General features: G+C 45.5%; 1 long non-coding RNA gene across 1 annotated transcript; it reads right to left on the bottom strand.

Moving 5' to 3' along the window:
- Positions 1–11,578: 11,578 nt before the first annotated feature.
- Positions 11,579–16,983, bottom strand: LOC139280829 (uncharacterized). The gene is made up of 3 exons (XR_011596782.1): positions 16,818–16,983; positions 16,137–16,214; positions 11,579–12,875 (listed from the first exon to the last, which is right to left on the bottom strand). It is a non-coding gene; the product is annotated as an uncharacterized lncRNA (long non-coding RNA).
- Positions 16,984–27,083: the final 10,100 nt, after the last annotated feature.

The raw sequence follows: 27,083 nt of genomic DNA, 5'->3' as shown, positions 1-27,083 counted from the left end.
TTTAAAATATTTAGATTATTTTAAAATAATCAATTTCAAAATGGAAACATACTTAAAAAAATGCATTTGCGTGACTTGGCTAGTGAGATTGAAAATTAAACATTTGAGTCATGTGGGATGGTTGCATGGGAAAATGAGTTTATTGAAACAATTGTAAATGCACCAGTAGTTCTTGCTGGTAAATTGTTTCCAGCAGTGGATTGTCATTGAAATGTGTGTCTGGAAAACGTAAAGCTCCCAGAGCTGCTTTCACTGACGGCTCTGCCAGAAAAATCCACTCAAAGCCAAAACCTTACTTCAGAAGTAGCTGGAAGACGAAGTAGTGCCAACAGCCAGATACATAAAAAAAACCTTTGGGAGCTTCACTGAAGTACAATTTATGGCTGTTCATTTTTATTAACAATCAAAATTTGCTAAGAACTTTACAGCGTTCCTGAGACAATATTGGATATCTCTTTCAAAGGGCCGGCACAGGCACAATAGACCAAATGGCCTCCTTCTGTGTTATATGATTCTATAAGTACTGGTCTTGTTAAAAAAAAAGTCTTGCACATTGAAATTTGTGAACCCTTTTCTCCCATTCTTTCCTCAAGGTGCTGTGATGGCAGCTCTCCAACCAAATGTCTTAGAGTCAGAGTGTTGGCAGATTGTTCAACTACAGAGTGACCAAGGATGAATCACTCTGTCCACACCCACTTTCCAATTACAGTCTCTGGATGGTTGTTGCTGACAGGAACCTTGACTAATTTTCTTCCCTTCCCAGTACAGAAGGAATGAAACCAATTGTAGTAGCCCAATTATTGATCCAGGTGAGATCAGCTAACTGTCTGAGGATTATTTAGTCCTTTATCATGCGGTGTAATTACTCACAACACTATCAGGGAAGCTGCTTTGCATAATTTATAGGACATGTAGTAGTTGTTATCCTGAGTGAAGCACTGGTTAACACATATAAGGTTACAGAGCCCAAGTTTGCCCAGGAGTTGCTCTGTTTTTTTTGAGCAACTAGATTTTTTTTGGAGTATCTTAAAAATTGCAATTCTGCCCATTTAATTTGCTCCAGTGTAAGTGAGTTAGTTAGGTTTTTTTTTAGTTTAGTTTTTTTTCAAAAGGGGGCATTACCAGCCACTTATGCCTGTTTTGGCCATTTAAGCAAGTTTAGACAGCTAAAAGTTACACCAGACTAACTTAGCCCAGCTTATGTGGCCACTTGCGGCTGCACAGAAAAACCTTGAGTTAGGAAATCAGTGCAGGTAGCCAGAGATGGGTGGGGAGAGGGAAGTGAGAGGACCTTGCAAAGCATTAAACACCTTCACAACAACATTAAAGAAGCATAAGTACATTTAAAGCACCAAGCACTAAACAAAGCACAAAAATAAGCATTCAATAATAAAAAATACAAGAAAGCTGAGAGGGCCTGCACCTAGCACCAAGACTTACAAAGCACTAAACAACTAGATTAAAAATGGATTGGTAAACTAGCAAATACATTATAGCAAGTCCTGTAAATAAGAGTTTCAGCCAAACTATTTTACAAAATTCCTTTTGAAAGCAGATGAAGAGTAAACTTGAATGTAAATCAAACAAGAATTTAGGACCACATAATCAATCAATAAATAAATAAATAAACAAATAAAAAATAGAAGTCCTACCTTCAGCAAAGCTTTACTGCAAAAAAACACAAGTGGTTGGGTACTGTTGTACAGAGTCTATAGCAAGCTCTGCACACTGTGGCCTCCGATGAGGGAGCCCATTTGGCCAGGGCTAGGGGCGGCGTGCTTTGGGCCCCTCCCACACAGCCTGCAGAGCACACGCAGAGATTCTGGGGGCGAGGAGCTACTGCACACCCGTGCACACTCTAGCGTGCATGTGCAGAGGTCCCGGCACTGCTTTCCGCACTGGGACCTGGCTCCGCCCCCCACTGCTTCTGCTGCACCACGCCTAGGCCTGCGATGTTCCAAGGATAAGGAAAGGAAAATCAAGAAAATTGGTCATTCATAAAGGCAAGAGAGAGTTGGTGTTCAATTATTAGGTCAAAGTTATTTTAAAACTTGGACATTACAGCATGTGTAGAACAGAACAGGCTACATGTATCCTCCATGGCAAATAACCAAGCCTCACCAAAACAGCAATTTACAACACGAAGGGTTAGACTTTCCACTGCTTTTGCATCGATACTGCCCACTTAACGTCCATTTTAACGCTGAGATGGGGTATAACGCCCAGATAGCGTCCATTTAGGCACAAAATGGAAACTAACGCCCACTTATCGACCAGCGTTACTTTTGGCATGTAATTAACGCTGAGAAGTAATAATACCGCTCGTCCACTGTTTTTTGTTGTAAAGATCAGAAGAGCCGAAACTAACGCCCGTTTTATCGCCGAGCTTTATTTTCAGCACCTTGGTCACATATCGCCGAAAATATCGCTTGCCGAAAAACCCACTGAGAAAAAGTTGCTCTCACCTGAACTAAATCCAGAGATATGGACGCCATTTTGTAAATCGGAGGTCGGTTCATATAAAAGGCTGCTTCAACTTCTGGGGTTTTGATGTACTCTGGAGGTCTTTTAAGGTGATTTGAACACTGAACACTGAACAAACATCCTATCATACTGTGGACAATTTGAAGTTATTTTTTGTGTCTTAGTAGGTAAATTTATTATTTGTGAACAATTGGTATAATACTGAGAGTTTCAGAATGGGGCCTGTAATTTTGCAGCCTGTCTTGATGACCATGCACATGGTGCAGACTAGAGATAGCAGAAGGTATATTCAACACCATTATGTGCCCAATCAAAGACTGCTGAGGAGGACGAGACCTTACACCCCACGCACTTACAGGGAGAAGCAGTCTTACCGAGCTTGTCCGATAACATGTGCCGTAGGAGACTTCGCTTCCGCAAAGAGGTTATCAGTGAGATATGCCAGCTCATCACGGGAGATGTGCAGCTTGCCAGCACCATCAGGACCGTACTGTCAGTCGAGGTCAAGGTCACTGTGGCACTTGCCTTCTATGCATTGGGTTCCTTTCAGGCCTCAGCTGGCGACATTTGCGCTATATCTCAGCATGCCACACATTGCTGCATTCGACAGGTCACTGAAGCCCTTTACACATGCAGGATGGACTTTATCAGCTTCCCTATGACCAGGGAGGCACAGACTGAAAGGGCTCTAGGATTCTCCAGAATTGCAAACTTCCCCAAGGTGCAAGGAGCAATAGACTGTACGCACATCAGCACGCGGGCACCTTTTCAGGAGGCAGAGGTTTTTTGGATCCGAGAGGGATTCTGCTCCCTGAATGTGCAACTCGTTGTCGACCACCAGCAAATTATAATGGCAGTAAATGCAAAATTTCCGGGCAGCATCCATGATGCTCCCATCCTGCGTGAGAGCGCTGTATCTGACATGTTTACCAATCAGCCACAACAAAGGATATGGCCTCGTCACCTGGCTGATGACCCTCCTGCGTTACACTCAGACAGAAGCCGAGAAGCGATACAACGAGAGCCACAGAGCCACATGCAATATCATCGAGAATACCATTGGAGTGCTTAAGCAGCGCTTTAGATGCCTGGACCACTCAGGAGTTGAGCTACAATACCACCCTGAGCAGGTAGCTCAATTCGTGGTGGTGTGCTGCATGCTGCACAACTTGGCTATCAGGAGGGGACAAGAATTGCCAGAATGGACTGCCGGCTCATCTCAGGAGAGAGAGGAAGAGGAGGATGAGAAGGTGGACGCTGACCTTGGGCCAGACAATCAGACTGACGATGAAGCCATACTGCTGCTCCCTTCTAGACCTTGGTGGCTACATAGCTGCAAGACTCCTACGTCAGCAACTCATAAATGAGCGCTTTGCTTGAAATAACGTTGGTCGTATTTAAAAAGCTGCAAAACTGCTGTGTCTGCAGCTCATACATGGATGCTGTGCATTGCCTTGGTGACAGTTAAAGTTTAAGTTGATTCAAGTTAAGTTTAATTATCCCCTTTCATATTAAGGAATCACCAGTGTGTAATGATGCAGCTATTTGAGACAATGCACAACAAGGTTATGTTAAATAAAAAACATTTAATCAGAACATTTGTATGAAATCCTAATTATAAGTGTAAAAAATACCCCACCCCATCCCCACAACAAATTTATAACTTTTATATCATTCATTAAGTGTTGAACATTTCCAACAACACTTCATAAACATAGAACACAAATGCAAAAAAACAAGGTGCCCCCCTCCCCCCAACAAAATAGCAACAATATTAAAATACTGTGACCAAGACAACACCTGCGGTCATGCACCTCGCTTTCCTTTTGCCCACTGCTTCTCCTCCCCACTGCTATCCCTTCCCCTCCTGACTCCAAGCCGCCTGGCCGAGGAGCTCCTCAGACGCTGCTTCTTTGGGGGGGATGATGGCAGAACCGCTGGTTGGATGGATATGGGAGAGGACAGTCCCGAGGTGGGAACGTGCTCCGAGCCAGAAGCAAGATCTTCCTCCTGGCTCTCGTGTCATTGGCAATGAGGGTGCGGCACCTTTGGGTCCAGTGTTGCGCTTCAGGACCACTGGGAGGCCTCTGCCACCAATGTTCCTGGCTATCACCTCCAGGGCCTCTGTCATCCACGGCACGTACTTGCTCATGGTGGCAGACATGCTGGCCATCTGTTGGGATATGCCCCCCATTGTCTGTAGGATCTACTGACCTATGTCAACACTCCTCCTGGACAAATATACCATGTCGCCGCTCAGATCTGCCGCTGGTGGAGCAGACCTGTTGCATTGAACCAACCTCCGCGTGGTCGGCGTCGTCCTGGAGACATCTCGGGTGCCCTGCTTGGGCCCGGTACCTACATAGTGGAGGGAATGGCCGCAGGAGTACTATGTCATGGGTGTCAATTGCATTATGGAACTTGGCGATGCAGGCTCCTCAAAGTCTCATTGGTGGAGAAGGCACCCAGCAGCTCCACAGGCGAGAATCGGGGCTCCTCAGCACCAGATGCACAATCATCTGGCGACTCCAGATCCACACCCCCAGCTTCTGGACTCAGTGGTTTGCATGGCGCCATGCTGCTGGCTGAGCTACAAAGCATAAATGAGGTTATTAGAGGGTGCTAGGGTCACAAGGTGATTCCAACGTTACACACAGCATATGCATGACAAAAGCACCACCGCTATTAAAAATCATCACAGACATCACATTTCATGACCAAATTCTGCATTGCAATGATTCTCATGAGGCCATCATTATTTAGGGAACAATTTTATCAATCATGTATCATATATTATTGGTCGGATATGAGTGGGTGTGGCATCTATTGACTTTACAGCACACAATGGTGTATACTTTATTCACGTGGCATCACGTCAGGTTCTGCAGCTGCATGCATGGCTGACCAGGAGCTGGGTCCCCACTAGTGCCAGCACCCGCTCCTCGATGTTGGTGAGCTCGATGATGACTGGTGACCTGCCACCTGTTCACCTCTGCTCGGCCCTATTCCTCGAAAGCTTCTTCTGCAAAAGGTAACACCAGCATGACATGGATTGAGATCATTGCATGAGATCATTGCTAGGTACTGTCACAGAAACTGATACAACACATAACTGACAGATGTAATCATGATTATTATGATCATAATCATTCTTTACCTAAAGACGTATCGCAGGCTTTGAGTAAAACGTTCCCGGTATAAGTGCAAGACATCACATCTGATCTTAATCAATCATTACACTTACAATTCAAATTATATAAATATATAAGTACATGTAAATAAATATAATACTTACTCTGGTGGAACCGACAAGGTCGTTCCAGCGCTTGCAGCATTGGTTGCCCTCACGCACCTCGTTGGTCACCGACGAGACTACCTCGGCTATGTCAGTCTTTATCCTCTGGTAGACCTTTGGGGTCGGCTTTCATCGCCCATCCTGGGTCAATTGACCCCAGTTTGACTCCACCTCCTGCAGGAGGGAGGCATTTGCCTCGTCGGAGAATCTCCTCGCTCGTTTGCATCCTCCCAATTGTTCCTCTCTCACCTCACTTCTTTCGCCAGCATCAGTCTTCACAGCATGCTGGGTTGCCTCCTCGCGGTAATGCGCATTTAATGAAATGGAAAGTATGGGTTTCGAAAATGGGCGATAATCCGGCGATCTCAAAACCTATATTTACCGCCAATGCTGGAAATAACGCCCATTTTTGGGCAATTTGCACAAAAGTGGGAAGTCTAGCCCATGGGGTCTATTGCTGAGCTAATGAGATATGCTAGTTTCAATCAGGTGAAGTGATTCTCTTTACTATTTCGAAAAATATCAGAAGAATAATATTGTTTTAAATTTTCCTAATGTCTTTTCATTTATGTGAGCGCAAAGGGAAAGTATTGAGGGAAAACAAACGTTGTCTGTACCTGCCATCCTATTAAATAACGGGACAGCTCAAAAACAGTCCTGAATATGCAAAGGCAGAGAATTAGACTGAAAATGTTGTGGAGCAAGGGCTTGTTATTATCTAAACTGAAGGTAGATCTAACACTTCACCATACTGCAGGGGAAGAACATCGAACATATACAAAAGTACCATTTAGAAACATAGAAACATAGAAAATAGGTGCAGGAATAGGCCCTTCGAGCCTGCACCACCATTCAATATGATCATGACTGATCATGCAACTTCAGTACCCCACTCCTGCTTTCTCTCCATATCCCTTGAACCCTTTAGCCGTAAGGGCCACATCTAATTCCCTTTTGAATATATCTAACGAACTAGCCTCAACAACTTTCTGTGGTAGAGAATTCCACAGGTTCACAATTCTCTGAGTGAAGAAGTTTCTCCTCATCTCGGTCCTAAATGGCTTACCCCTTATCCTTAGACTGTGACCCCTGGTTCTGGACTTCCCCAACATCGGAAACATTCTTCCTGCATCTAACCTGTCCAATCCCATCAGAATTTTATATGTTTCTATGAGGTCCCCTCTCATTCTTCTAAATTGCAGTGAATATAAGCCTAGTCGATCCAATCTTTCTTCATATGTAAGTTCTGCCATCCCGGAATCAGTCTGGTGAACTTTCGCTGCACTCCCTCAATAGCAAGAATGTCCTTCCTCAGATTAGGAGACCAAAACTGTACACAATATTCAAGGTGTGGCCTCACCAAGGCCCTGTACAACTGCAATAAGACCTCCATGCTCCTATACTCAAATCCTCTCGCTATGAAGGTAACATGCCATTTGCCTTCTTCACCGCTTTCTGTACCTGCATGCCAACTTTCAATGACTGATGTCCCATGACACCCAGGTCTCGTTGCATCTCCCCTTTTCCTAATCTGTCACCATTCAGATTGTAGTGTATGTAGGCACCTTTAGTAATGACTCCAGGAGGCAGGGTATGATACTTAAACTGTGTAGACCTGTAGTCCTTTATTTGCAGCTCCTGAGTGAGGACAACAAGCTGTGAATTCCAATTCCTTTTTATACTGGGTTACCTGTAGTGTGTAGGTAATCCTTAGGTCTCCAGCAGCAGCACCCTCTGGTGTACAGGTAAGGTGTGTACAGTGTAAGGGTACATTCAGTGTTGCATAACAGTGTTACAGACATCACACAGTAAACAGGCATGCATACACAACAACACTCCCCCGTAAGCATTTTTCATATCCTTATTGTCACGACTAGGGGGGGGGGTGATCAGTGGTGGGCTATGGGAGGTTGTGGGATCCCTCAGGAGGGGTGGCCACGGCAACAGTGGGTGGTGTGTATACACTGTGATGTGGGTAGTTGTGGGGTGGTGGGCAGGGCCACAAGACTGGGTGGGCTCCTTGTCCACCAATTGGGATGAGGGTCAGGTCATCCCAGAGTTTGCCAGGGAAGCTGGAGGGTATTGGCCTCATGCTCCTGGTGTTGGCCCTGGTGGCCAGGGGTTGTAGGGCTGGTCTGGTGCAGGTTACCATTGGTGGTGGCTGTGCTGCCCATTGACCACTGTCCCTGTAGTGGGTCTGCTCCCACTGGCTGTGTGTGTGTCCTGCAAGGGGCGTCACATTCGTTCCAAAGGTCCAGGCTACATGGTCAGGTAGCCTGCTGGACCTTGGGGTCTCCCACAGGGGAATTCCATTGGCATCAGCATGGTCCCTGTAGGACCCAATGTCCTTTGGCAGTGACCTACCAGTATACATGACACCTTGGCTCTGATCACACATAGTCGAGCCTACATTGTACATTCTATCATTTGCATCACTTTTGGGTGTCCTGGTTTCAACAGACATGGTTACATTAGGTATTTCATGTTCTCTATCATCATTGTTAAGCATAATAAACTTGTTCTTAACCTTACTGACACCTGTATTCATCTCATCAGTCATATTAGTTAAACCACCATCACAATTCATGGTTACATTGCATATATTTTCATACGTGCACGCTTTAATTGCACCTTTAGCTCTAAAGTCCGTTTATTCAAATAGTTGAAACTTCTCCTTTAAATTTCTTTGGTTACCGGTCTCCTTTAAGGGAGCCTTCAAATTCGATTGGCCGCTCGGTATCACGTGTCGCTCCTCCATGTTCACTCTGGTATGGCCGCGGCCATTTTGATTTTAGGTTTTTCTCCTCGTGGTGCTGGTGCTGCAGCCATTTTCTGTCTCGCCTGCAGGCAGGCTGTGGTGGTCTTTTCTTCCACAGGTTCGACCCTGGACATCGGGAATCCATTTCTTTCGACGCCGTTCACCTCTTGGAGTCCTGCCCCGGCCCGGAAAGTGGAGTTTGGATCCTCGGTCCTGGAGATTTCGCCGTGGTGCTGTGGAGTCATCGCCACACTGTCGAGCTGCACAGTGGAACCTCCAGACGCAGTGCTGGATCCATGTTTGAGGTCGATTGCTGGGGACCAGAGGCCGTCGCCACTTCGCCTGATGTGGACCGGGTTCATCCAATTTCTGCCCAGCAGCATGGGGCCGTCGCCGGCTACAATCCACAGGGAGAGTTCGTTCATCATGCCGCCCTGGGAGACCTGAACGTCCACGCTGCCAACGATTTGGAGTTTACCTTTGGTGTAGGTGAGGAGTTGCGCCTGGACCAGAGACAATTTTAGTTGAGTGGCAAGATTTATCCAAAGTTTTTCAAAGGTCGTTTGGCTCATCACATTCTGGCTCGCCCCTGTGTCGATCTCCATGGAGACTGGGAGCCCGTTGATGTCTACTTTCATCGTCCATGGAGAACTTTCGGTGGAGCAGGTATAGATTCCATTATCTTCTTCCAGGGTTTGAGCAACTTCACCTTCATCTGTGTCGGAGCCTGGTTGATCAGCCAACTCATCAGAGCAGTGGTGAGTACAGCTTTTTCTGCACATTCTCTGAAGGTGCCCTTTTTCTTTGCAGCCTTTGCATGTATAGTCTTTGTAGCAGCACAGGTGGGCCCTGTGGTTTCCTCCACAGCGCCAGCATGGGGCCATCCGGTTTGCCCCATGTGGCAAACTCAGGGTTGCGGGACTCGGGGCAGCATTTCTGCCCTTAGAAGTATCCATGCGGTGCACTGCGCTTGCCTGTTTAGAGTCCTGGGTCAGTATTCGCTTGGAGTCGCTGGCCGAAACCACGTAGGCCTGGCTCACTTGAATTGCTTTCTGCAGGGTGACCGTGATGTCAGCAGGGAGCAGCTTGTGCAGGAGGCCCTCATGGCCGATTCCAGTGATGAATATGTCCCTTAGGGCTTAATTTAGGTGGTCTCCAAAATCACATAGAGCAGCTAGTCTTCTTAGGTGTGCAGCATACTTGCCAATTTCTTGGCCCTAAGGTCGCTGGTAAGTGTAGAACTGGTGCCTGGCTGTGAGGATGCTTTCTTTCGGTTTTAGTTGTTCCTGTATGATTGTTACAAGTTTCTCATAGCTTTTGATGGTTGTCTTCGCTGGGGCTAGCAAGTCCCTGACGAGGCAATAGATGGAGGGCCCACAACTGCTAAGCAGGATGGCCCTGTGCTTGTTCGGTCGTGCAGCCGGTGTATTCCCATCCAGGTCGTTGGCTATAAAGAAATGTTCCATCTTTCCACAAAAGCATCCCAATCTTCCCCCTCTGTAAATCACTGAAAGTTGCTGAGGTTAGACATGTTGAGCGTTTAGTTCGTGACCTCGTAGCCAGTTGTAGTGTATGTAGGCACCTTTAGTAATGACTCCAGGAGGCAGGGTATGCTACTTAAACTGTGTAGACCTGTAGTTCTTTATTTGCAGCTCCTCGAGTGAGGACAACAAGCTGTGAGTTCATTTTTATACTGGGTTACCTGCTGTGTGCAGGTAACCCTTAGGTCTCCAGCAGCAGCACCCTCTAGTGTACAGATAAGCATGATTTCCCTTTCATAAATCCATGCTGACTTGGACCGATCCTGTCACTGCTTTCCAGATGCGCTGCTATTTCATCTTTAATAATTGATTCCAACATTTTCCCCACTACTGATGTCAGGCTAACTGGTCTATAATTCCCCAATTTTTCTCCCCCTCCTTTTTTAAAAAGTGGTGTTACATTAGTTACTCTTCAGTCCATAGGAACTGATCCAGAGTCGATACTGTTGGAAAATGATCACCAATGCATCCACTTCCTTAAGTACTCTGGGATGCAGACTATCAGGCCCTGGGAATTTATCAGCCTTCAATCCCTAAATGTGCAGCTTGTTGTCGACCACAAACAAATAATCATGACAGTAAATGCTACATTTCCTGGCAGCATCCATGATGCGCACATCCTACGTGAGAGTGCTATCTCTGACCTGTTTCTCAATCAGCCAGAAGGTCACGGTTGGATGCTGGGGTATAAGGGATATGGCCTTGCCAGTTGGCTAATGACCCCTCTCCCTAATCCTGTCATTGAAGCAGAGAAATGTTACAATGAAAGCCACATAGCGACATGCAATATCGTCGAAAAGACAGTTGGAGTCCTAAAGCAGCGCTTCAAATGTCTGGACCATTCTGGTGGCAGCCTGCAGTACCACCCTGACCAGGTCACTGAGTTTATTGTGGTGTGTTGCATGTTGCATAACCTAGCTATAAGGAGAGGACAACTAATGCCAGATGGGGCTGCAGGTCCACCTCCAGAAGGAGGGGAGATGGAAGAGCCAGCCAGCGAGGAGGAAGAGCCGGAAGAAGAGGCTGGTGAGACCTAGGGGAGGCCAATCAACCTGGCGATCTAGCCTTGGTCCCACCCCACTCCCCACCACCCCCCCCGAAGACCAGTACCCAGTGGCAGTTAAGTGGCTGCTAAGCTGTTGCGTCAGCAGCTCATTTATGAATGTTTTTATGACCTTTCATTGTGGATAGTCACATTTACATTTACATTTATAGTTAAGCAAAAGTCGCATTTGTGTAGAGTTACGTTTCTGCCTTGCCAGCAGTTCCCTGGCATTTTCGTTAATGCTTAAGTTAGGTAAACGTTTGTTACAATAATACAATGCTCAAGTAATGCAGAATAATTGTTAAAATGTTATGCTTAATCTAACTAAGAGAGAAGGCACAACAATTGTTAAACTCAATAAAAAATTTTATTTAACACAACGAATTATTGAAAATATTTTATCAACACTCTCCCCGACCCCCCCCCACCCACCCACCCAAACAACCATGAACGAATGAATGAACTTTATAAAAATTATTAATTTGAAAAACAAACCCCCCTCCCTACCTGCGGCCACGTTTCCCTCCAGATCCTTTCCCACTCCGTGTTTTAACACCACCCGCCTGTTTTGGTCTCCGCAGACCGAGACGAAGCTGGTGTGCGGCGTGCGACGGCAAGACTTCCTGCCATGGTGGAGGTGACGGATTGGAAGCCAAAGCCTGAGGCTCCTCTTCCGAGTCAGGAGGAACTGTATCCTCCGTACTCACTTGAGTGCGAGGGGTCGCGCTCCTAGCCGACACGACACCTTGAGATGCAGCGCCGTGTCCAGCCAGCAACGCATGCCGAAGGGCATTGGTTGCGGTGATCTGCTCCCGAGTCTCCCCCAAGATCTGCCGTGCTCACTCCGTTTGCACAGCAGACCAGTTGGAGAAGTTCGTGTTGAACTGGCTCCAGTTCGTGGAGAACTCATCGAACCTCTGGATAAGATCGCGACCTATCGCGATCGTCTCCCTGCAGAGGGAGATCAAGCACTCCGTCTGCCCGTCCGAGATAGGCGATTGCTCACCTTGCTGACCCGTCCTCCATGGGGTTGGCGTGTGCAAGATGTCGCGCTTTGGCGTCACCAGCTGCACACCGCTTGGTCCCGGTGCCTCATCGTTCTCAATTGAGATGACCGCAGGTTCATCTACCGCCCGCAGCCCCCCCACACATCGACGGCCTCCTCGTGCTGGAGCTCCAGCTCCTCCTCATCCTCCCGATCCTGCTCCTGCTCTTGCTCCTCGAAATACATCTTGGGAAACACATCTCCTTCTGGCTCCTCATCAGGTTCATCATCATCCAGCACAACAGATGGGTTGGGGTTGGTGACAGTCCTGGTGCCGACGGTTTACCTTAAAAACGCACGATGACATTTTTACATATCTCATTAGAACATAACGATGAACATTACCAAGAGACTATCAACTATCCCAGAAAGCTGTAACTGCTGCAATCCCTGCTTCATATGCCATGCTTCTTCTGCATGCATGAACTGAAATGACATCTTTAGTACACCATAAGCACATAACAATTATAGCATTTTGCATTTTAATTACAGGACATTAGATCAGTAGCATAAAGTTTTTAATACTGTTTTTAATACAGTGCTACAAATTACAAATTACTCATGAGATGCATGGCTGGGTTCAGCCAGACCACGGGTAGTGGCCGCACGGCTTTCACGGCCAACCAGAGCGGCCGCATACTCCTCAATTGCAGTCAAGGGCCGCCCCCGGCCCGCCTTCGCTTGGCCTTATTGACAGGCATCTTCTTCTGCAAATGAGAATAGAGCATGGCATGGCATGGCATAAGTTACTGGATTAGGTAGTGCCTTGACATCACAACAGTTTAAATAGTTTCAAATGTTACATGCTGCTGGTTCACGCAACACATTTAAGAATGACAAACAGTTTCGGTCAAGGGTTGTTATTTAACACAATAGAATGTCCAAGTTGAATTAAATGCAGGACACTCATTGCTATAAAAACATTTACATGCAAAAGTCAAACATTAAATATTAATTTTTAAATTATTATTTGCAATTTACTGTTAACATGGTTTAAGTAAAACATTAAAGAATTACATGCAATGCAGGAGATTCATTGCTCTAATAAAAATTTGCATGCATCAGTAAAATATAAAATATAAGCATTAAAGCATAAGATGCAATTTACCCTCACTGCAGCCACCAAACTATTTCAGTGTTTATGGCACTGGTCAGGTCCCCTCGATTCATGGGACACTGAGGACACCACCACAGCGATCTCCACCCATATTTTACAATATACACCCCAAGTCAAATTGTCCCACCGTGACTCGACCGCATCCACTAAGGCCTCATTGACCTCGTCGCTGAAAGGCTTCGCCCTTTTCCTCTCAGAATCTGACATTATTTCAGACATTTATAATAATCACACTATATTAATCAATTACTCAAACTATTAATTAAACTATAAACTGTAAACTTTCAATATCAACAATATCAACAATAAACAATCAACAATAAATTCTCAATAAACTCTCAAAAACTCTCACAACTCTGTCTTCCTCCTCTCTCTCAAACTACTCTCTCTATCTCTCTCTCTGCTTTCTGAGCATGTGTGATGACCTCTGACCTCCCAAAACGCGGTAAAAAAAATCAGCCGAATAAAAATTCACACATACGCACAAGGCCGTTGCTCGGGAAGCTGTTTTTTTGGACTTCCTATTTTCGGAGGGCGAACGTGACATCGCCGAAAATGAGATTGCCCATTCCACATCGCCGGGCTAGGGCCGAGTGGAAAATCGCAAAAAAAAAATGGGCCATGTACCAGCAATCAGTAAGGCTGAGACGTCCTCCATCACTGGAACAAGGCCCATTTTTGGGGGCGATGGCCCCTAGTGGAAAGTCTAGCCCAAATACTTCTCATTTTAAGTAGCTTCAGGAGAAATAAGAGTGAGTCAATATCATTATAACATAACTTTAGATCAAAGCTTGACAAAGGGCCAAACCCAAACATTGGGCCCAAGTTTCGGGCTGCGCCGATTTTGGACGCCCATTTATCACACCACAAAGTGCGCCTAAAAAAAACTCCGGCTCCCTGCAGACCCTCTGGAGCTGGGCGCGGCGCAGCACGAGCTGTTGGGGGCGGAGCCAGGACCCTGCGCTGAAAACAATGCCGGGACCTCTGCACATGCGCGCTACAGTGTGCGCGCGTGTAGTAGCTCCAGGCACCCAAAACTGTGGGAAGGGCCCGAAGCACGCAGCCCCTAGCCCTGGCCGAATGGCCTCACTGGGGCTGCGTGGGTAAGACTCCTCCCACCCGACCGGACCCGACCCGGCCCCCGCTCCCCCCACCCCCCACGATTTAACCTCTGCTTCCCCCCCCGTCCCCCCCCCAGTGACCCGACCTCCGCTCCCCCCCCCCCCCCGACCCGACCCGACCTCTGCGCCCCCTCCCCGGACCTCCGCGATTCTCTCTCCCCCGACCTCCGCGGCTCTCCCACCCCCCCCCTTTGCGACTCCCCCCACCAAGATCCGACGCCACCTACCTGTAAATCCAACCCGAAGTCTTGTGCCCGGCCGTTGAGCCTCCTTCTCTCCCTTCTCCCCACCCTCCTCTCTCCTTCCCTCCCTCCCTCCCTCCTCTCTCCTCCCTCCTTCACTCCCTCCCTCTCTCCTTCCCTCCCTCCCTCCCTCCGTCCCTCTCTCTTTCCCTCCCTCCTCTCTCCTTCCCTCCCTCCCTCTTTCCCTCTCCTTCCCTCCCTCCTCTCTCCTTCCCTCCCTCCTCTCTCCCTTCTCCCCCTCCCTCCTCTCTCCCTTCTCCCCCTCCCTCCTCTCTCCCTTCTCCCCCTCCCTCCTCTCTCCATCCCTCTCCTCCCTCCTCTCTCCCTTCTCCCCCTCCCTCCTCTCTCCATCCCTCTCCTCCCTCCTCTCTCCCTTCTCCCCCTCTCTCCACCCTTCTCCCTCCTGCTCCCTCCCCCCTCTCCCCCTCCCTCTCCTCCTCCTCCCCTCCCCCTCTCCCCCCTCTCCTCGCCCCTCCTCTCCTCCTTCTACCCCCCTTCTCCCCCCCTCCCCCTCCCACCCCCCTTCTCCCCCCCCTCCCCCTCCCACCCCCCCGTCTCCCCCCTCCCCCTCCCACCCCCCGTCTCCCCCCCTCCCCCTCCCACCCCCCGTCTCCCCCTCCTACCCCCCGTCTCCCCCTCCTCTCGCTGTCAGAAACACACACACAGACAGACAGAGAGATAGAGACACTGACAGAGACACACTGGGGGGGGGGGGCATCCCAGCATGCTGTTGGAGGACTCCTGGTGCTGCAGTCGGTAAGTAGAAAATGTTTTATTTATTGATTTTTTAAATTTTTTTTATTTTTTATTAATTTTTTTTGATTGATTTATTGGTTGATTTATTGATGTATTTATCATTTATTATTGATGATGGCTCTTTATTTGTAAAACTGAAGTGTTTAATGTTTGTAAACTTCCCTTTAAACCCCCCCCCCCAACATTCCCTACGCCTAATTTGTAACCTACGCCTGATATTCTAAAGTGGAGACAAGGTTTTTTCAAACGTACAAAAATCTTCACTTACTCCATTCTAAGTTAGTTTGGAGTAAGTTTTCACTGCCTAAACTTTGAAAACAGGCGGAAGTGGCCGGACACGCCCCCTTTTGAAAAAAAAATTCTGTTCCAAACTGAAACTGTTCTAACTGACTCGAACTGGAGCAAACTAAATGCCGAGAATTCAAATTTCTAAGATACTCCATTCTAAACCAGTTGCTCCAAAAAAACAGGAGCAACTCAGGCCGAAACTTGGCCCCAATATCTTTTCTTATTTTAGACGATGATCAACCTGTTGCCTATTTTAAATATTTTCTGTTTTTGGAACATTAAAGCATGAAACTAGAAATTATTAGCTGAAGAATATTTAACATGCCCATATGATGTTCCTTTGTTGCCTGTTGTAATGAGACGTTAACTCATACAAAATGAACAGGTTAATGGCTCTGCTAAAGTAACAGACAAAGGCATGTCATATGAATGCACTACATTCACCTGCTATTCTCGCCCACAGTCACTTTTTACAATAGGTTTCATTTTTGATCCTGTCAAAAGGTTTATTATTTTCTTATTCTGCAATAAAAAAAAACAATCTATTAAAAAAAGCGAATGTGTGAAAAAATGTGGTTTGAAGGAACAGAAAATAGGAGCTGAGGTTTGTGCTGTCAGTTGGTCACGACTGAGTGCATTCGGTCTGCGGTGTACAATCTACAATTATTAATGCCACTCTTAACATTTCCTCGTGGATGCTGACTGCTTCACTATGGGTGTTGCAAGCTCTCTCCCTGGATACTGCATGGTAACGAAAGGGCCTTCTTCAGTGAATAAGCAGCTTACAGAATGAGCAATGCATCCACACATAAATAAACCAAGGGCTGGATTTTCGGCTTTGCCGTTTTCAGGGTGAAAACGGAGGCAGGGCGGGAAATTTACCGCCTAATTAACGTTGGCGCTGTGTGGAGCAACCTTTGTCATTTGGCACCTTAGCGTAAAGGGAGGCGTTGTACGACTTTCGCGGCGCAAAAACGCAAACCTCACCAACTTTAGTGCAGGGCCGTGAGCGCTCCGAGAGAGGCCATGGGAGGGGGTGGCCAAAAAAAATTCACAAAAACATTGCCAACGCCCTTACCACACAAATCGCTGCAAAAATATAAAACAATAAACACTGGAACTTACCTTTTTTGCAGTTTATCCAACTCACCACCACCGGCAGAGCTGGACCGCTGGGTTTCCCCTGGCGGTCATCGCGGGACACGTTTCGCGGTGTACGGGTCGGGTGCTTGTCGAAACTTCTGCTGGTGTCGCAATGGGAACAGTTGCACACCCTTCAATTCCACTTCAATTTTTCTCGCAACAATTGTGTCAAAAATTATAACTTTATTTTTTGTGCTTTCAGTTTTGCAAATTTAGAAACTAGTTTTTTAAGCTCAAGTTTTTCTGCACTTTCCTGTTCTATTGACACAGTGGCCAGATCAACAAGCCTCTCTTGCAGCATTGACGAACGAAGGTATGTTTTGATCAATTTCAGCTTTGAAAAGCTACGCTCCCGGCAGCAAAAACTGGATGATTCAAAAAAATGCGGAGAGCAATGAAAATGTTGGGAACACAGTCTGTCACTTTATATTCACAAACAAATTTCAGTACATCTTGAGGTGTAAGACGCTTTGGTAATCGCCGTGCAATAGACTGCAAGTCATTGCACAAATCTCGATATCTTTGGAATTTCCATGTTGCAAAGCTAACTCTAGATTCACGCAATGTCCCATTATCTGTTTTGACGTGTTATTTTGTAAACTATGGATATCGTAGAGGAAACCAAACACAGAGTTAAGTTTATGTACCTGCTCAAATCGTTCTTCAACTGACTGTATTGCAGTATCGAGGACAGCAAAATAGAAGCTTACTTTGAATTTTTGTTTTGAGTCATGAACTGGCTCATCTTCTGTTTCGTATATAAACCGCTTCCTCTTCGAATGCGTACTGGTTCAAAGTCTGTTGGCATCTCTAACTCTTCAGCAAGTTCACGAGCATCTACCAGTGTCTCTTCAAACCCTTTGTCACTCCTGCAGTCCACAAAAAAGTTCTTGGTGTATTCCAGTTGTTGGGTAGCAGAATGTATGTCAAAATCCTTTGCCTGAAGTTGTTTACTAGTCAGGTTGATCTCGAAAAAAATATTATACCACAGAATAAGTGCAACAACAAATTTGAATTTGCAAAGGCCACTTGCAAGAGCTTTTGCATCAGCACGTGCAGTATTGCCAGATGAACCTGTGAAGGTAGTATCATCAGAAATTTCAATTAGTGCATCATAGATATTGCCAAGCTCATAGTGAAAAGGTTTCAAAGCATCAATTCGACTCTCCCATCTTGTTTCACTCAACAGTTTTACAGTTAGAGTAGGCACATGGCACCTAAGAACTTTCCAATGTCATGTTGAACCTGAGAAATATATATAAACACCTTGCACTAGATCAAAGAAACTTGTTGCCTTCAAACAACATCGAGCAGTATCAGGAACCACCAAATTCAGAGAGTTCCAGTGCAAGGAACAAAAAAAAGCCTGAGGATTAATGTCTATTAGTCTCTTCTGTACACCATTGTCTTTATCTTTCATATTGCTCACATTGTCATAGCCTTGGCCACGTAAGGTCTCAATAGATAATGACATTCCTTCAAGCTGTTGTAAAAGGATTTAAGTCATGAAAGCACCAGTTTTTTTCAACTTTATAAACCCCACAAAATGTTCCTTTATCGATACCTCAGCATTATCCATATCTAAAGACTTCCCATCTACAAAGCGTCATTGTCATTTGCTCAAAATGACTCTCATCTAATGTACAATCCAAAACTATTGAAAAATATTTTGCAGAATGTGCAGCTTCTAAGATTTTCTCCTTAACAACATTTGCTAAGAATTGAGTCAGTTCATTCTGTATTTCCTTTCCAAGGTAATGCACATTATGTATGTGTGTGTTATGTATGCAATAAAGGTTCAAACTGAGTACTGTTTAACTAAGCAAGGTACAACCTTGGCTCTGCTTTATTTAGGCCCAAGGTGCCTGACTCACAAGATGGCTGGCCTTTTATACCTGAGCAGCACCATGTGCATGCTGCTCAGTGGTCTCCAACAATGACGCCATCTGGTGGCTACAAACAGAATGTACATACATGACAATACCCCCCTCTGAGATCTTATCACAGTCTGTCACAGGTTGAGATGGTCCGGTGCTTTGTGTTGCCGGGTTGACCGTCTCAGTTCGATTCCAGCCTTGGGTGAGTGTGCGGGGTCTGTTGTGGCTGATGACTGACTTGTTGGGGGTGGCAGTGGCCATGTCAGGAATTGCAAGTCCATTTTTATTGAACAGGTCCGTGATGGAAATTCCGGGTTCAATGATGACCCTGGAGTCCTCTGAAAACTGCTGGTAGGTTGGTTCGTCGTCGATGGTTTCTTCTTCCGACTGTTCTGGCTCGTCTGTGTGCCTCAGCTTTGTCTGATCTATGTGTTTCCTGCAAATTTGCCCATTCTTGAGCTTAACAATGAATACTCTGTTGCCCTCCTTGGTCATGACCGTACCAATGATCCATTTGGGACCCTGACCATAGTTCAACACCTATACAGGATCATTAACAGAAATCTTGCGTGACACAATTGCGCGATCGTAGTAGCCTTGTTGACTTTGTCTTCTGTGTTCAACATGATTATTTAAATCCGGGTGTACCAGAGATAGCTTGGTCTTAAGACCTCTCTCCATCATGAGTTCAGCAGGTGAGACCCCTGTGAGTGTGTGGGGTCTTGGCCTATAACTCAGCAGTATGCAGGACAAGTGGGTCTGCAGTGACCCTTGGATTACTCTCCTCATGCTTTGCTTGATAATTTGTACTGCACGTTCAGCTTGCTCATTGGACGCAGGCTTGAACGGTGCTGACCTTACATGTTTTATGCCATTAAGTTTCACAAACTCTTGAAACTCCTGACTGGTAAAGCACGACCCATTGTCGCTCACCACTATGTCAGGAAGACCATGTGTCGCGAACATGACATTGAGATTCACTATGGTTGCCGTGGACGTGCTGGATGACATGATTATGCATTCTATCCACTTCAAATAAGCATCCACCACCACTAAAAACATCTTGCCCAGGAAGGGACCTGAAAATCTACATGGATCCTGGACTAAGGTTTGAATGGCCACAACCACAGCCTCAGCGACGATTCCGCTGGTGCTTTGCTGAGCTGCATGCAGGTGTTGCACTGATGCATGCATGCTTCCAGCTCAATTCCTGGCCACCATACGTGGGACCTGGCGATGGCCTTCATCATCACTATACCAGGATGTGTGCTGTGTAACTCACACATGAACTTCTCTCTCCCTTGGGCATTACAACGTGATTGCCCCACAATATACAATCTGCTTGAATAGACAGTTTGTCCTTGCGACGAATGTATGGTTTGGCCTCCTCGCACATTTGCTTAGGTATGGCAGACCAATCCCCGTTGAGGATGTAACCCTTTACCACTGATAAAATTGGGTCCTGGCTGGTCCAGGTCTTAACTTGTTGAGCTGTGACAGGGGTTCCTTAACTCTCAAAAGCATTCATAATTAACATTAGATCCGCCGGTTGTGGTGTTTCCACCTCCGGTGTGGGCAACGGCAACCGGCTCAAAGCATCGGCACAATTCTCAGTGCCAGGTCTGTGGCGAATGACAATCATAGGCGGATAATGTCAGCGGGATGAAGCGTTGGTATTGATACCTTTGCTCTCGGAAAACAATGAAATGAGCGACTTGTGATCAGTCTCTAATTCGAACCTCAGACCGAATAGGTATTTAACACACACACGAAAGCTTCTTTTTCTACCATGCTGTAGGCTCTTTCTGCTTTAGAAAAACTTTTGGATGCATACGTGACAGGTTGAAGTTTCCCCGACTCATTGGCTTGTTGGAGTACGCAACCAATTCCATATGACGATGCGTCACAGGCTAAAACTAGACGTTTACATGGGTCATAATGTACCAGCAGCTTGTTCGATCAAAGCAGATTGGTGTCTTTCTCAAAGCTCTGTCTTTCGATGCGCCCCACACCCAGTTGTCATCTTTTTTCAATGGCATGTGCAGTGGTTATAAACATAGAAACATAGAAAATAGGTGCAGGAGTAGGCCATTCGGCCCTTCTAGCCTGCACCGCCATTCAATGAGTTCATGGCTGAACATGCAACTTCAGTACCACATTCCTGCTTTCTCGCCATACCCCTTGATCCCCCTAGTAGTAAGGACTACATCTAACTCCTTTTTGAATAAAGTTCTAGTAAAGGTTCTCGTAAAGTGCTCAATTTAGGTAGGAAGTTACTAAAGTAGTTGAGTAGACCCAGGAACGAACGCAGCTCCATCACATTCTGCGGCTTGGGTGTACTCTTGATGGCCTTGGTTTTCACATCAGTAGGTCTGATGCCATCAGCGGCGATTTTCCTCCCAAGGAATTCAACCTCCAATGCCATGAAGACCACTTCGAGTGTTTCAGTCTGAGTCCCACTCTATCCAAATGCAGTAGAACCTCTTCCAGGTTGTTCAGATGTTCCTTGGAGTCATGACTGATGATCAGGATGTCATCTTGGAACACGACGGTTTTGGGAATGAACTTCAGTAGACTTTCCATATTCCTCTGGAATATTGCTGCAGCCAAGCAAACAACGCCTTTATGTCATTCCAGTCGCATCTGATTTTCTCCAACCAGCAGTGTTGGGCCATTACCTGGAACAATCCACAGCGGTAACTCATGAACCGCACCGTTATATGTCACATTAATTAGTGCACTGCCAATCACCTTTATCAGTTCTTTGGTGTACGTGCGCAGCTTGGCGTTAACAGGGCTCAGCCTGGGCCTCACAGTCTTTGTATACCACAGCTTATTAAATGCCCTCTCATTCATGATCGATTGACTCGCCCCATTGTCCAGTTCCATCGATACCGGTATCCTGTTAAATTTCACATTAATCAAAATTGGTTTACTCTTGGTTATGAAGGAGTACAGTCCATACACTTCCTCTTCTGGCAACTCGGATTGCGTATCCGGATCCGCGCTAGTCTGACTCTCATCCTCCACATGGTGTGTCGCAGCTCGCTTGCTCATCTGCGGACACTTGCGCTGGAGATGCCCCACTCTCAGACAGCCTTTGCAACTATATTGCTTAAATCAGCACTGCTGGTGCGGATGATTTCCCCCACAAGGCCAACACGGAGAAGTCGGATACATTCCCGCTGGCGGACTTTGGGCAGCCACAGGTTTCGGGAACGTAACCGGATAGGCCCTGCCATGTGCCGCTCTGCCGAACACCGAATCAGTCGCATTTACAGTACTTGCCGAGGTTCAGTTCTTCACCGCTATTTGCTTTAGACTCCTGTCGGTCGACATACTTGATTGAGTGATCTGGATGGCCCTTTTTAAATCCAACTCCTCCACCGCCAGAAGTTTGGGCAGGATCACCCCGTGGTTGATACCGATCCTGCAGCATGTCTGCCAACATCGTCCCGAACTTGCACGGTCCCGCTAGACGTCTCACGTCGGCAACGAATTCCGCCGCACTCTGGCCCTCCGATCGAACGTGTGTATAAAACCTGTATCTCGAGATGATGATGCCGTCGTCTGGCTTGAGGTGCTCCTGTACCAAAGTACACAACTCCTCGTATGTTTTCTCTGTTGGATCACTAGGCATGAGTAGATTCTTTATCAGACTGTTGATCTTTGAACCGCACACAGTGAGGAACACGGCCCAGCGCCGATCTGCATTGTCGACCCCCTTCATTTTGTTGGCCATGAAGTACTGGTTCAAACGGCTCACAAAGTCTGCCCAATCTTCTCCCTACACGAATCGCTCTAAAAATCCAGTCGTGCTCATTTTGCAAACAAAGGTTCTTGTATTCTCATCGCCAAATGTTATGTATGCAATAAAGGTTCAAACTGAGTACTGTTTAACTAAGCAAGGTACAACCTTGGCTCTGCTTTATTTAGGCCCAAAGTGCCTGACTCTCAAAATGGCTGGCCTTTTATATCTGAGCAGCATCATGTGCGTGCTGCTCAGTGGCCTCCAACAATGACACCGTTTAGTGACTATAAACAGAATGTACATACATGACGGTGTGCTTTACCTTCAGTTATTTTACATGCCTCTGGGATGTCTCTGGGATAATTTGAAATATTGTACATGACTCTTTGACATTGTACAATATGATACATACCTCTGGGACAATGTACATTTTTGTACACTGTCCCAAAGATATCCCAGAAGCATGTATAAATTGTAGATAGTTCCAGAGACATCCCAGATTCATGTACAATATTGTACATTGTCCCAAATTCATCCCGGAGGCATTTAAAATATTGTACATGCCTTATGGGCAGTGTACAATATTGTACATGCTTTTGGGATGAGTCTGAGAAGGTTTAAAATATGCAGTGGCTAACCTGCTGGCAGCATTGATATTGTATATAATAAATGTTATAATAATATTTTGTTAATAAATATAAGAACACAATATGAGTCCAGGCATTACAGGGGGCCTTATTAATTTTTCAACTTTAAATTTAATTGAGGGGACACCAAGGGTGGTTCGACGGTTTCGTGCGAACCCACCCTTTCTTGTTCAACAAAATTTAAAAAGTCACTTTTATGTTTCTATTTTGTTATACCCATAAGGAAATGGAAGAGACCAGCCAGTAGCGGATACAGCTCTTTGTTCCCCCACTGATGAGAGGTGCTTAATTCATTGTATGAGGAATACCTTCCAACCCTAACCCTCTACACATCATATAGAAAAACATTGTATTTATTACTGAAATAAATTGTGTGTTTTTTACCTTATGCCTTCCAGTCCTGAAGTCTAATAACATAAATCCACAAATTCAGTTGACTTGTCAGTATGGAGTCAATCCCAAAACTGAAGTGACTTGCTGGCAACAGACCTGTTATATGTAACCTGTCACCTGACCCATGACACTATGTTGTCGCACTGAAGCTGATGACTTTGACACTTCTCTGTGTACTGTGCAACGGCAGGTTGACTCTGATCACGTTGTCAGGTGGTGTCGGCAATACCGCGTCGGTAACATTGATGACCTGAGTCACCTGACAATTGTCATAACCTAATATCAAAGTGACCGCCATGGTGGCACCATTGACCCTTCCTGACCGTTGAGGGGTAAAGGGCGGAAACTTTGATCATAAAAAACCTGGGCAGCTGCAGGCAGTGACAGATCCAAGTAATCTGGCCACTAACCCCAAGAATACTTAACGTGACCTAGTCTGTAGGTATAAACGCCCTCCAGCAGCGAGTCAGTGACCACTTTAGTTTTTCTGGCAACTCTGTCAGTGGTAAGTCATAGCAACGATCTAACCCCGTTATTTGCCACCGATATCTATGTATTAAAAGATGTTTTAAATTTTCAAAGAAGTACAGTATACTGAAAATAAGTGAATGTTTTTGACACTTCAGTGGAGTACTCCCAGCCGAGCAGCCTGCACAATATTCAATATATAATACAGTTAAAACTGCATAGTTAATGTTAACATTTTATTTTATTGAGTACCCATTTTTGTGCCCCAATTTTTTTGGCGCCCCTCAAATTTTTTTTGCCCTAGGCGACCGCCTAGTTCTCCTATTGGTTGCACCAGCCCTGGTGTTGGTAGGAAGTGAAACTGCTTTGCACCAGAACTATGCCCATAGTGCAAATGCATCCTCAATATAGTATTTTTTAAAGTAAAACTCCTCATTATTCCAACCCTATTCTCTTTTTTATCTTAAAATCCTGCCAATTCCATAAGTGACAGTAATTGTAAATGTGACAGGAATGCTCAAATAAATGCATTCACAGCAGGGAACATCTTCCTTATATTTGAAATAAAAAAGATTGTAATCAATCTTGAAGAAAATAAACCATCCCATAAGACAACAACGGAGTGTGTCCCTTTGAGGAAACTAAAAAAGGTTTCAAAAGCTGGACTGCAGGAGCTTGTTTGTTATATAGAATCTTTCTGAAAAAAAATAGTAAATGCACCTGTAACAGCGATACTCACAGCCTATCAATTTATCTTAAAACCTTTCTACCGAAAGTTTGTGTTTGTGTGGGAGAAAGAATTTGTGTGATTAGTTTCAGTCGGCTTCAGTCCTGCTTTTCAATATATCTGACTAGTTGATACTGACAAGCTCCATCCAATGAAAAACAACACATTTTCCTTGTGACACAGTAACACGCTGATAAATATGTTAAAATGCTTACAGATTTGGCATGTAGACAGATTTGGGAACAATATGACCTAATTCCTCTCTGAATCAGTTCTGTGCTCAATTGAGGCATTTGGCCTATACACAGCTATTTATGCAAATACGTGCACCAATTTTTCATGCACGGATCTGTAGAGACAAAAGGCACAATGTAATTTTGTTCTTTACTTAATTTGGAGAGATGCCTTTTTATCCCCTCATGATTTACAGTTTATTTTTAATTGAATGGCTCTTTGTTCTAATAAGAAGCTCCAGACATAACTGATGGGATTTTAAAAAGATTATTTAGGAACATGGAACAGGAGTAGGCCATTCAACCCCTCAAGCCTGTTCGGCTATTCAATGAGATCATGGCTGATCTGCGAGCTACCTCCATAAACCCGCCTTTGTCCGAATCCCTTAATACCCTTGGTTAACAAAATGCTATCAATCCCCAATTAAAATTAACAGTTGATCTAGCATCAATTGCCGTTTGTGGAAGAGAGTTCCAAACTTCTACCACCCTTTGTGTGTAGAAGTGTTGCCTAATTTCACTCCTGTAATCTCTGGCTCTAATTTTTAGACTATGCCCCTAGACTCCCCAACCATTGAAATAGTTTCCCTCTGTCTACCTTATCTGTTCCAATTAATATCCTGAAACCATCAATCAGATCACCCTATAACCTTCTAAATTCATGGGAATACACCCCAAATTTGAGTAATCTCTCCTTGTAACTTAACCCTTGAAGTCTAGGTATCATTCTGGTAAACGATGCACTCCCTCCAAGGCCACTTAATCCTTCCTAAGGTGTGGTGGCCAGAGCTGCTCATACTACTCCAGGTGTGGTCCAACTAGAGTTTTGTACAGCTGCAGCATAACTTCTGTCCCCTTGTACTCTAGTCCTCTAGATACAAAGGCCAGAATTCAATCAGCCTTTTTGATTATTTCCTTACCTGTTCATGACATTTTAATGATCTATGTATCTGGACCCCCAAGTTCCTTTGGACCTTCACTGTTTTTAGCTTTTCACCATTGAGAAAGTATGTTCTATCCTTTTTAGGTCCAAAGTGGATGACCTCACATTTGCCTACATTGAAATCCATTTGCCACAGTTTTGCTCATTCACTTAATTATCAATATCCCTTTGTAATTTTGTGCTTTCATCTACACTGACTACAATGCTGCCGATCTTTGTGTCATTGGCAAATTTGGACATATAACTTTCTATGGCATCACCTAAGTACATTTATTACATACAGGTTGAACTGCTTTTATCCAGCACCCTCGGGACCTGGCCTGTGCCGGATAAGGGATTTTTCCTGATGAGGGGAGGTCACATTAAATTGGATGGTACAGGTACTGAGCAAGGGGATATTGGGGCTGGCAGGCTTGGGGCTGGGAGTGCGGTAGAGAAATCCTGGAGGCGGAGGGGGGGGGGGGCTGGTGGTGTATCGTGGGGTCAGGGGTCAGGCCAGCGATTGCAGGAGTCGGTAGTGAGGAAGGACTTCAATTTGTTCATGTCAGAGCGGCCGGGAATGGTGCTGGACGAGGGGTGGTGCTGGATAAGGGAGTCCTGGATAAGGGAGGTTCAACTTGTACCAGGAAAATACTTACCTGGAATCAAACAGTATCTGCAGTCTATACACAATTGGGAGTTAAAAGAAGTTCAAGAAAATTAGAATTGCTTTAAAACAAAACCTTCTCACTCCAAAATGCATACCCTTATTAAAGAAAAAGCCCTATATTATGCTAACCCCAGAAAAGAAAGTTTAAGTGTATATATAGAGGAAATGCTGGAAATCTCAGCGGGTCAGGCAGTCCTAGGGTCATCGACCCGAAACATTAACTCTGTTTCTCTCCACAGATGCTGCCTGAGATTTCCAGCATTTTCTGTTTTTATTCCAGATTCCAGCATCCGCAGTATTTTGCTTTTGTATAAATATTTATAGAATTGGCTCAGGCTTTGAGGTCTGTGGAGGCCTTGTAGATGTTATAATGCCATGGGTATTGGAGTAGCACATGTTATCTTAGGATTAGCTGCGGAGGAGGTAGGCTGGAAGAAGCAGCAGGGCACAGAAAGAAAGCTTCCTCCATATGGTCATTTTTATAGTCCTATTGACTGGGACCACATCTTTAAGGCAGTTATTTGCTACCTGTAGGCTTCTCTCCTTAGTTGCAGAATTTC

The sequence above is a fragment of the Pristiophorus japonicus genome, chromosome 15, assembly GCF_044704955.1.
Source record: "Pristiophorus japonicus isolate sPriJap1 chromosome 15, sPriJap1.hap1, whole genome shotgun sequence".
In the NCBI taxonomy this organism is placed as follows: Eukaryota; Metazoa; Chordata; class Chondrichthyes; family Pristiophoridae; genus Pristiophorus; species Pristiophorus japonicus.
Note: the sequence above shows the minus strand (reverse complement) of the source record. Positions and strands in the feature narration are given on the sequence as shown.